The following is a 12,612-nucleotide window of genomic DNA, read 5'->3' on the forward strand; positions in this document are numbered from 1 at the left end:
TACAAGCATCTTTGAGAATTTATAGTCCAAATATCAGGAGGACTACAAGTTGTGCAATTTGTCATGTATTGCATCTCCATTTTATTTGCCATTTCTTATAAGAGTGTTTCAAGGTTAGGAACCACTTCAACATCCTTTGCATGGTTTATAGGTAATGTCATTATGGAAAAGGCTTTTGCAAGGGAATAAGCCTCATGATTATGGCATTTACACAGAAGTAGAACTTATTTCTTTGACTCCTTCCACTCCACTCTTCACTGAAGTTATTCTGCCTGTAGCGAGAATAGCTGCTATGAATTCCTAGGAGCCAAGGGACCCTGAACCTATGCTATATTTTATGGAGACATGGGAGAAGTTACTATTGTCTTCAGTACTTCATATCATTCTAGATCATATAGTGATGCCCAAAATTAATAGTAGTAGTAGATAATTGGGATCCTCGCAGGGAGACTATGCAAATACATGCATGGCTCAATCCTTGGCTTCCATTGTTGGGCCAATATATGGATCCTTTATATCCAACTATTATTTATAAGTTGTGGAATGTTCTTCATGCCTAGCATGCAAGTGATGCATCCGTATATGCAATTTTATCACCTTGGAAAACTATATTTGATCCTGCTAGCTGGGAATAGGTGATTGTTCATTTTATTGTACCTAACTTGATGACAGTTCTAAAAGAGTTGTAATCAACCTAGCTAATCAACAACTAGACCAATTTAAATGGGTTATGGCTTGGACATCTATTTTTTCCATTTATTATAACACTTATTAGAATGCTTTGGAATCATATTATGAAGCACAAGCCTTCTGATGTCAACCCATCATTTTAGGATACACAACATAGAAATAAGTATAAAGAAACATTGGAATGAACCCAACCATAATAAAAAAAAATACCCTATTCCAATTGTGCTCACAATGGTTGCAAATGTCCCAATTGAATTTGTGATACCTACCTAGTATAGATATGAGGAATAAGATTATTGTAATGAATGAATCCAATTAATAATAAATCAATCCATTGCCTTGAAACTTGAGGATAGAAAATAGATCAACCATCATACCATGAATATCTCCTACATATTGTGGTATTATATCTTAATTATAAAAAAAAAAAAAGAATCCAAATATTTAGAAATTGATATTTCTAAGTAGACTATATCATGATATCATTGTTCAAGTTTCTTAAAGTTATTGATATAGACTAAATTCAAATGAAAGAGTAGTTTTAAATAGTCAAATTTAAGTTAAAAATTATCATATGTTGGTATGGCATTGTGGAGTACTTTTAAATGTATAAAACAATTAGTGGAGCTCTACATTTCAGAAAACTAAATATAGTCATAAGTTTTCAAGGTATGGAGTTTTATGAATACTCAAAATTTTGTGAAAATATAATTAATAAAATGTTCACCTATGTTTTTTATGAAATCCACCAAATCAACTAATCTATATTTTCTAAATAGTGTAAATCAACTAAACCCGTTGCAAAAGTGGCAGACTAGTGATAAACATGGTATTAGGAGCTGAGACGGAATTTAGCAACAAAAGCATTATTTAAAATTACCACAATTCAAGGTTCTTACTTGAAAATATTATGACTACATAAGTGATTTAACTATAACTAGAATAAGCTTTAATGGACCTATATGATTTTGCACACCATAGTGACTAAGTAGCCAAATTGAACTAAAAAGTTTGAAACAACACTAGCACCATACCTTGCAACTACCATTATCCCACATGGAATAGAACTAAACCATGCAACTTGCTTCAAATTTACATTAAATAACTATATGCAAAGATGAAAGTGACTTTATCATATATGGGCTTGAATTCAAACGTAGTGAAAATTTTAATATGAATGAACTAAAACTATATACACGACTCTTGTGATTTTGGTTTGACATATTCCTTGATTAAAATTGTTCTAAAAAAAGAGTATGCATTGCAATTAGAAGAAAGCTTATAGTTTTGAAATATATTGTCATCCAAGAGAGAAGAAAAAAAACCCTAAAGACAACAACAGAAAAAAAAATATTAAACATAAAAAAGATGGACTTGTGATGTTCAAGTAAAGATATCATTTTCTATACATGTTACCCAATTATTTGTAACATTTGAAACTATTATTTCCCATGTTGGTAATGAAAATAGAAGACAAAAAGGAGGCATTCTTTGAGTAATCTAGATAGTGGATTTTTTAGTAGACATTGGAGAATACTCAATTCCATCATGAATAAGAAAAATTTATGATTTTGATATTCTAGGATGAAACTAATCAAGGTTATTACAAATATTTGGAACCCATATATATTGAGAGCCAAAGAAAACCTAGGACTCTAAATGTAAGGAATGGTCCATAAACTCTAGCTTGTGACATAGTACTGAAGAAGCAAGTAAGATTATCACATTACCCAAATGAAATCCATCCATTTAGAAGCCTACTCATTCTGTACTAGGAATCCACCTTGAATAATAAGAAAAAAGTTAACAAATTGAAGTTATCTTGAGCATCTATAGTTGAATAGTGAAAATAAAGAGGCAGGACACTTTGACTGAATACCATGGGTAAAATTGCTTTAATACTATATTATGAAGACAACATTAAAATAACAATGAAAAGGAATTTAATTTATTCAATAAAGTGTTTTTTTTAAAAGTCTTACCTTGAAATTATGGTGTTCATATAGGGAAAGGCTACACCTTCAATAGTCCCAAATAGTGCATATACAACAAGGAGCATCCCTACTAAATGACCAGAAGACCATGGGGTGAGAAAGGTTTCCAATGACCATAACTTAAAATTAGATAGATAGAATTCCACATGTTTAAATATGGAATTGTAGACAAAGAACCTAGATTTTTTGATAGAATTTTGCAATTAGATGTCTTGTCAAGGAATGATATGATTGTAAAATGAGTACAAGATGAATTCCACAAAGAATATTTGATGTCCACATTTTGTCTAAACATACCAACAAAATAGCTACTAAACTAATCTACCCAAATCTAAAACTCTAATATCAAATTATGTTGGTCTTTGCATCATGCATATGATTTGCTAATAAAATTAGTTCAGTATACTATAAGTGTGAATAGAGTATTTATAGTCAAATTTAGATAAAATAACTCAAGCATCATCACTAAGCACAAATTAATTGTTCAAGATTAAACATAGAGTACCTATATATGCAAGCCTTGTCAATGTGTTTGTATTCTAATTTATTTGTATATGAAATAGAATATGATTTTAATGTTAGTTTTTTCAAAAGAAAAGGGAGTTTTGAAAAATGAAATAGACTAATAAGACCTCAAATAGTTCATAAACAATGAAGATTTGGTGCATTCAATAAGAGAATAGTTGCACAAAATGAATCCAAAACATGTTAGACAAGTTGAGCATTGGCCCTTCTATTTTGTTATTTGATAGTTTCTTGCCAATGACACATTCAAAATGTGCTTATGAGAAAAGACCTAGAACAATTGAAATTGATTAAATAATGAAGGTATGTTAGTTTGAGCTTCACTTGGTTTCGAGAATATTTTAATATTCTCTACTTAACAAGGCCAACCACGTAAAGGTGAAAGCTCATTTGGCCTCACCCTCCCCTCCCCCTAACATCAATCTAAATTCCTTATGAACATCTAATTACATACTTTGTTCATTCATTCATCCATTTATGAACTATAACATTCAATCAATACAATCATATAACATTCACTAATATGGTATAAATTTCATTAATACTAAACACTATTCAAGAATTTATTAACACATAACAACATTCATAATTCAAGCTATGCTCAATAGAGTGTTGGCTTCTAATAACTGGATTCAAGATTGGAATTTTTCCCTCTCATCCATTTCCAAGATTGCCTCAAACCTTTTCCATCTGGTCTTTGTTGCTGATCCCATTGGTAAGAAAATATATTTTCCCTTGAGATTTGAGAAAATGTGGATGTAGCACAAGGATTTCAATGATGTCTATAACACTTGGTGGAAAACTAAATTTGATGGAATTGTCATGTACAAAATTGCCAAAAAAACTCAAAATTGTCAAAGATAGAGTTAAAGTTTGGAATAAATCTTCCTTTGGTCACATATTTAAAAATAAAGAAGTTTTTCTAAAGGAACTTCAGATGACTTAGGAAAAAATTCAAGTTGTTGGTTATTCGGAGGAGCTTATCAAAGAAGAAAATGAGCCCCTATCGAAACTCCATAATGTCATCTCATTTGAAGAATAGTTCTAGAGAAAAAAGTCTAGGGTTATATGGCTCAAGGAAGGGGACCGTAATTCCAGATACTTTCATATCACTACCTTGAAGCACATAGTTGCTAATAGAATCTCCAATCTAAAGATTAATCATGAAGAGTTCACTAATGAGGAAGATATTACTATTAAAATGAAGGATTTTTTTCTCTTCCCTTCTTTCTTCTAATAAGAATCTTTGTGATTTCAGCCAAAGACAAATTTTGGAAAATATTCCTTCCATCATTTTTGACCAACAAAATTTTGTTTTTGTAGCAATCCCCTCTACTTTTAAAATTCACAATGTTGTCTTCTCTTTTGAAGGTGAAAAAGTGTTAGGCCCTAATGGTTTCCTAGTGGTTTTTTTCCAAAAACAATGGCATATTGTAGCTAAAGATGTGTGTGACACTGTCAAGGAGTTCTTTGGAGCCACATTTCTCTTAAAAGAGTTTAATGCCACCTTTCTGGCTCTCATTCCAAAGAATTTTGGGGCTAATACTTTGGATTCTTTTCATCCTATTAGTCTTTTTAACTCTATTTACAAGATCATCTCCAAGGTCCTTAACTTGAGAATCCTTGCTATCCTTCAAGACATCATCTCCCCTAAACAAAATGGCTTTGTCCTTCACCACCAAATTCTGGACTCAGTTATTATTGCTCATGAAAAATTCCATTAGATGATGGCTTCTCAAAATAAAGGTTTTCTTATAAAGTTGGATCTATCCAAGGCCTATGATCATGTGGACTAGGGTTTCTTATTTAAAATCTTGGATTCCTTTGGCTTTGGGAAAAGATGCATCTATCTTATTTCTTAGCTTGTGTTGATGAATTCTATGGATATCCTAGTTAATGGTTCTTCTTCAAATTTCTTCTCTCCTTCAAGAGGGCTTAGGCAAGGGGATCTCATCTTCCCCCATCTTATTTATTATTATGGTTGAATGTTTGGGAAGATACATTAACCGCCTGAGTTTCCAAGGTAGTATCCATGGCCTTTGTCCATCTTCTATCTCCAATGTTAGCTCGCATGAATAGTTTGTGGATGATACGATTATGATGGGGATTTCCAAGGTGAAGGAAGCCAAGAGTTACAAGAATTCTTTAAATCTCTATATTAAGGCCTTCGGTCAGCTCATCAATTGGGAGAAGAGTTCTATCTACCTTTTGAATACTCCCCTAGAGAGACAAAGTAAAATCTCTAGGATTTTGGGTTGTGGTGTTGCTGCCCTCCCTGGCTTATACCTGGGTCACCCCCTTGGTTCCAAACCACTGGATTCCTTCTAGGAAATGCTCATTGAAAAACACAACAAAAAAATTGTAGGTTGGAAAAACACTTTGCTAAGTCAAGCAGGTAAAATTATTCTTCTCAAATCTTGTCTTCAAAGTCTCTCCATCTATGCTCTTAGTCTGTTCAAAATGCCAATTATGTATGTTAATGCTATGGAAATAATTCAAAGAACTTTTCTATGGTCTAGGACTGAGAATAAAAAAAGACTTCCTCTTATTGCTTGGGACTCTATTTGCAAGCCTAAGAATCTTAGAGGGTTGGGCATTAGACCTATCGGAGAAATGAATAAAGCCCTCATGGCTAAACAAGGCTAGAGAGTCTTCAATGATGGTAGGATTGGATTAAAATCTAGAAGAGTAAATATCTTCAGCACTCTCCCTCCCTGAATAGTTTTCTCTCTATAGATAATTTAGAAAATTTGTATTCCATTTGGAAAGTTATCCAAGATATGAAGAGTATATTAACCAAAGGTCGTAAATGGAAGTTGGGTGATGGTAAAACTATTTCTTTTTGGGAGGATAGTTGGTTATGGGATTCTCCCCTAAACTTGTTTTATAATAATGGTCATATCGTTGAGTACTGCAAAGCCAACTTTGGTGTAAAAGTCAATGACTATTGGGTTAACAACAAATGGGGGGATCTAACTTCTCTGGATATCAATTGTTGTCCTATTCAACTCTCTCTTTTTTCTTCTTATATCAATCTCAACTCCCAAGACATGGTCATCTAGGCTCTACATTCGAGTGGTAACTTCAAATTTTCTTCCCTTTTTGAAGAAAAGAGAATTGATCTCCTATGGGTTAAAGTTTGGACCAAAGGTTTAACCCCTAAGATTGAGATTTTATTTTGGATTTCTCTACAAAAAAAATTATCACTATAGATAACCTTATAAAAAGAGGTATGATCATAACAAACTAGTGTTGTCTTTGTAGAAAAGATATGGAATCTGTTAATCATATGTTTTTGCATTTTTGTTATGCTAGGGATGTTTGGAAGGAAATTTCAAATTTTTGGGAAATAAATGGACTTTTTAGGAGAATTTTATTGACAATTTTTTAAGCTAGAGTAACACCTACAAAGGAGAACATGCTTGCATCCTATGGCGGTATTATTATCCCCATATTTGTTGGGACTTGTGGAAAGAAAGGAATAACAGAATCTTTGGAGATATAAGCACCCCCTCCTGGGTCATTGCACTAGTAGAATTTTAGCAAATAAATGACTATGTGACTAAAACTTTTAGTCACAGGACTAAATTATTTAGTCGTGTGACTAAAAGTGATCAAATTATGGTAATATTCTACAATTTATGAGTGACTAAATAAATGACTAATTCGGTCATCTTGTAAAATCGCAAGGTTAGCTAAAGATAAGTGACTACATAAGTAACTAAAAAATTGGTGACTAATAATTAGTCACCCAAATAAATGATTGAATGAATAGTTGATGAATTTTTTACCATATTAATACATTCAATAATTTTTATAACTTTTATTACTCACCGATGGAGGTTTTATCAAATCAATACATCATTATAAATTAACTTCCTTGAATGTTCTCTATATTGAACTAGAAATGAAATCAAAATCACCCCAATCTTCACTCGAACTCCTCAAAATCTATTTATAAACTCCCGAAGAAACTAAAATCCCTCCACGTATTCAAAAGAAAACTGAAAGTCTATATTTGAATATGAAAAAGATTAAATATTATCAATTAAATGTTTTATAATCTCCACATAAAGTTCTTTTTTATATTTTATATTTTACTTATGCATTGATTTAAAAATAAATATATATTTTTTATTTATGTATTAATTTTCATAATTCTTAAGCATTAAGCATTAAAGGTAAATGTTAATAACATGAAATTGAGACAATTTATATATATTTAAAAATAAATTTTCATAATTATTTTAAACAAGTGTTTCAATATGATTAAATATGATATTTAATATCTCATCTGGTTAATTTATTTCATTATATTATTAATAATTTTAAGCAATTCTTTAAAAAAAAATTGATATTTATGTATAATAGATAAAATTATCTAAAGATCTTTAACTCAATGGTATTGTTGAATGTTTATGATAAATTTGATAAATTAATATTATAAAATATAAAATATTTTGGAAATACATTTACACTTTGTTTTATTAAAAATTCTAAGTGGTTAATAATTTTGTTTGATTAATTTTAGCTAAAACATTTAATCTTGACTTATGTTTTGAATCTAATTTAATTTTTAATATATTTATATCAAAATTTAAATAATAATTAGATCTAATCTAATTTATAATGATTTAATATGTTTATCAATTTCATAAGTTTATTATTTGTTATTAGCTATTTAAGTAGATTTATTAAATAATACTGGTAGTATATAATGGGTTGTATCATATTTAGAGTGTTTAGAGTTATGTTTATTATGTTAAGCATTATGATTACGATTATGTTTTAGGGTTAATGGTTATAATTATAGCTAAGATCATGGTTGGGTTAAGATTTACATCATCTTTAGTATTATCATTAGGGTTATAATAAAGGTTTTGATCAGGATTACATTTAAAATTTATATGCTGGTTGTAATTATGGTTAGGGTCAGATTTTCATTATGGTTTGGGTTATGATCTTGTCTAGAATTAGGATTTAATATTTTGATTATGTTTAGGTTTATAGTTATAATTGAGTTTAGGGTTTTCAATAGGGTTTAGTCGAATTATAGTTAAGGTAGGGTGTTAGATCATGGTTACTACTATGGTTAGGTAAGGATTAAGCTTACACTTGAGATCAGATTTAGGTATAGGTTATTTTATGGTTAGAGTTGAGGTCTTCAATATTGATAGAGTAAGGATAATGGTTTGCATCTATTGTAATATTAGAGTTAGGAACACAATTTCAATAATGAAACACATGCATGATTATCATTATGTTATGATTCACTAATAGAATTTAGAAAATTAAATGACTACAAATAAAATATTTGTAGAATCTTCAAAGCTTTACATATTTTACAAAACAAAATAAATTAACACTTTATTAATACTCTTTTGGTAGCCACCCGTTTTCATTATAAATCCCTTTTTTTAAACTCTATAATATATATATATGTGTGTGTGTGTGTGTGTGTGTGTGTGTGTGTGTGTGTGTGTGTGTGTGTGTGTGTGTGTGTGTGTGTGTGTGTGTGTGTGTGTGTGTGTGTGTGTGTGTGTGTGTGTGTGTGTGTGTGTGTGTGTGTGTGTGTGTAACTTATTAATATAAGAATAACAAAACAAAAAAAAGTAAATTTGTCCTCTTGTGGAGAAATGTAGGTTTTCACTAGGCTAAGTGTCAAGCATGACTTTACTAAAAAAAATTTAAAACATTGATCTTATTATCTTGGATATTTCCATATCAAGTTCTAGAAGAAAATTAGGTATTATGAAAGTGGGAATAGGGGATTACAATTTCATTCTCACAAGCCATGAAGATCATCAAAAAAGAGTAACCAATCTTGCAGTAGTAGGTGTATACATCTTGGCTTTAGATCTCAATATAGCCAAGTTTATGTTGGGAAGGGGAAATAAGATCATCACTCATCATTGACATCCAATTTGGCCTTCTTACTCCCTCCTCCCAGATGGGCATGGGGGCTCGACATGAAGAGAACTAGGATGGGATGGATTCAGGTCACTTCTCTTGCACATGGATGACCCAAAAGCATGGGGATTCTGTCAAAATATCAGTGTGCATCTTTTTCTTCCTGGCAACTCCCTATGAAATTTATAGCTAAAATAATATTTTTGTTAGATACTTTAATTTATTAGCTATTTCGATGGTAGTGTTTGGCTTATTTTGTTTCATTTAATCATCTATTATTGTAAGCAACTTCAATCTTCTTCCAATTGGAAATATTGTCATGAATGTTTATTGAAAGGGTTTATATTTTTTTTTTTCATGGGGTCATTGTGTGATTAGGGTATTTTAGTTTTATTATTTATCATATCCTTTGATTTTGTCTGCATAGTTTGTTGGTGAGGGAAGATTGATCAAGCCCCATTTTCAATAATCCTCTACCCTTAAACTTGTACCTTCTAAATTACATCACTTTTCCTCACATATAAATTTAACATCACTCAAATTGCAATGTGGAAATTCCTATTTTCACTCAAATAAAACCCTAGTTACTTCCCCAATTTATTTTCTAGTTTAACCAACATGCAAATCTTATTAATGAAACTATTAGCTTTGAATCTTTTATTCAGTGATGATACTCCCTTCAATAGAAATCATCTTAATATTTCTCTTCACATTTACTAAAAGGAAAAAATTTTGGCAAGAAGGAAACATAATGATATGAAAAGGGAAAAGAAAACCAGAGATTTAATGCCTAGATTATCCATCCATTTCAAACATAAAAATGAGGAATGAAATAAGATAAGCCCTCTTAGTAATATATCTAAATAGCATGAATGAGAAGAAACCTTGGTTGATGAATTACATTTTGTCAGATTCAAAAATATGGATGTTTCCTTATATGATAGAATTGTCAATTACAACTACTATAACTGCATCAGCATATAAAAAAATCAACCTTGTCAATAGTCTTTTGTCCACTGCCTATTTTGCAGAGGTAGTCACCTCAAACTCTAACCCTTGCGCTTATTTTTCATACTCTCACTAAAACTCAACTATAAGTTTCCCTTTGAGAATTTTTAATTCTTCTTTACCAAATGGTCATATTCTTATGGCCTATCATCTTTATCACATTCAATAAGAGGCCTTAGAAGCATCGACAAAGGTATGTTTTCTTATCCTTAAGAAGCTAATTTTCAGTTATGTTTTCTTATCCTTAATTGTGTGGGTCAAATGAAGGACATATAAAATTGTTAAGCTCTAAAGAAAACAAAGGTTTGGCACTTTTTAGCAACATCAATGTATAGGTAACTAGAGCTCTCATTATGAAAGGTGTTGCAATCCTCATTGTAGGTGCAAGATTAATCCCATTGACCAAATATTTGTGATTCATCATAGCATGTTATCATCAAAACCCATAAGAAAAACAAGATCTAAAAATTTAAAAGGTGTTTCATAAAGGTCTTTTGACTTTTTACAAGGTTCAGTAGCTAGTTTAGCAAATCTTATGATTTAATTATGATATATAGTGACTGTCATATCATATCCTTAATTGTTGCATCTAATAGTAAAAGGTTATGATAATCATTTAACCAAAGTATCTCGAGACTGTCATAAGGAAAAAGTCAAGATTGTCATGAAAGGATGTGAATAGAAGCAATCATACTCAAGCTCATTTAAAATTGGATAGTTGGTGAAAAAGGTTATCTCTATGATATCAATTGAATGAAAGATAGAAATACTGATTAATGTTTTTCAAGTAATTTCAAGAAAAATCAATGAGAAATAATGCCTATAATGCAATGATATATGCTAATCACAATGATAGTAATGTATCAATGTATCAATAGTGAAATGGAATGGATATAAATGACTATCATAGGGTTTCAAAGTAGTAATATCAAATAACGACACACTGTGATAGTCATATGTTAGACAAATGGTAGCCAAGTGTGTTGTTTAAACAATTTAGAATTAGTCTTAATGTGAATAGAATGTAACTATTTAAAATGGATAGAATGAAAAAGGGAATAGGACGAAAACCCAATAGAGATCAAATAGGATCAAGAAGAGTGTTTTTATGTAAAAAAATATTGACAAGAAGGCAATGCTCTATCAAGAGATGTGAAAGTCCAAGAGCTATTGTTTACTATCAAATAATACAATGACAAAAGATACAAAGAACATAATTACCATGAAGGTGGTAGTGTTAGTGATAGTGAGAAATCAAAGGAGGTTTCTAATTAGGGTTTTAGGGATTATGAACTTCATACATTCAAGAGAGGAAGAACTCCCATAGTAGCAATAGAATAACACACATGTTTAAGATGAAGCTTGAAGTTTCCCAAAATGATACAAGAAGAGGAATGCAACATTGTTGTGGTAGAGAACAAGGCTCATGAGCCTGAGATACATACATCAATGAAGATGAATAGACAATCATAATGATTAAGAGCATATAGTGAGAGAGAAAATGATGCTCTAAAGATGACAGGGCAAACTTACATAAGACAATCCAAAAGCACTTCTATCCAATAAAAGAAGTGAAAAACATGCATAATGTTGTGAGACTATCACACCGCCCCTTTTTTTGCATAATGTTTTGAGACTATAATCCTCTCTACCTCCAAGACTTAGTTGTTTATTCATATTTTTTGAGAGAAGATGACACCTTCCAAATAACCATAGTGATGAAAAAAGACTACAAACATAAAATAATCTTTGATTTAAGTATCCAACACTTCACTATAATGCACAAGAAATAAATCTTACTTGGTAACTAATAGAATATTGACATTTGAAATTTAAATCCCTAAAAAATCAAAATGCATATAGTTGCATATATTTCAAGATGAATTGATTAGTGGTAAAATAAAAAATGGTCAAAAATATTCCATTTAGATGTGTCGAAAACAAATGAAATGTTGTAATATTTATGATGTGATTGAAAAAACTTATGCCATTAAAAATGATGTCAGGGCATATAACAAAATAAAAACAAAAGAAAAAAAAATGTGGAGGACAACCTGCAACTAGCCATGAAACAATTATAGCCTAAGAAAATATCACATATATTCTAATTGTTTTGTTTTTGTAAGGTTTTTTCGATGTTTTCATTTTTTTTTCATTTTTTCCAAATTATAATTGTAATACAAAAACTGACGGCATAGAAGTAACACTTGGAAGTGTAATCACCTAAAAGTCATCTAGACTATTAGCCCCCTTTTCAACATTTTGGCTAAATTAATTTAATCACTTACCTAAGCCAAATTGCTAATAATCAATTTATTTGATTATAACCTATAGTTTGACTATGCTATCCTAAGTTCATTATTTGATTAAAAGAACATGTCCCATTTTAATTAAATAAAAGAGCCCATTCTTCTAACCCACTTAAAGTGCACACATAAAGTCTTTTTTTTATTTTGCAATTAAAAGAAAAGGCTTTGTGACTTTT

The 12,612-nt window shown here is 30.5% G+C and overlaps 1 pseudogene; it reads right to left on the reverse strand.

Moving 5' to 3' along the window:
* Positions 1-1,648: 1,648 nt before the first annotated feature.
* The window catches only part of LOC149530239 (putative anion transporter 3, chloroplastic), a 39,734-nt pseudogene continuing 28,770 nt past the window's right edge, over positions 1,649-12,612 (reverse strand).

The sequence above is a fragment of the Cupressus sempervirens genome, chromosome 11, assembly GCF_028749045.1.
Source record: "Cupressus sempervirens isolate cs-2001-9-10 chromosome 11, ASM2874904v1, whole genome shotgun sequence".
Lineage (NCBI taxonomy): Eukaryota > Viridiplantae > Streptophyta > Pinopsida > Cupressales > Cupressaceae > Cupressus > Cupressus sempervirens.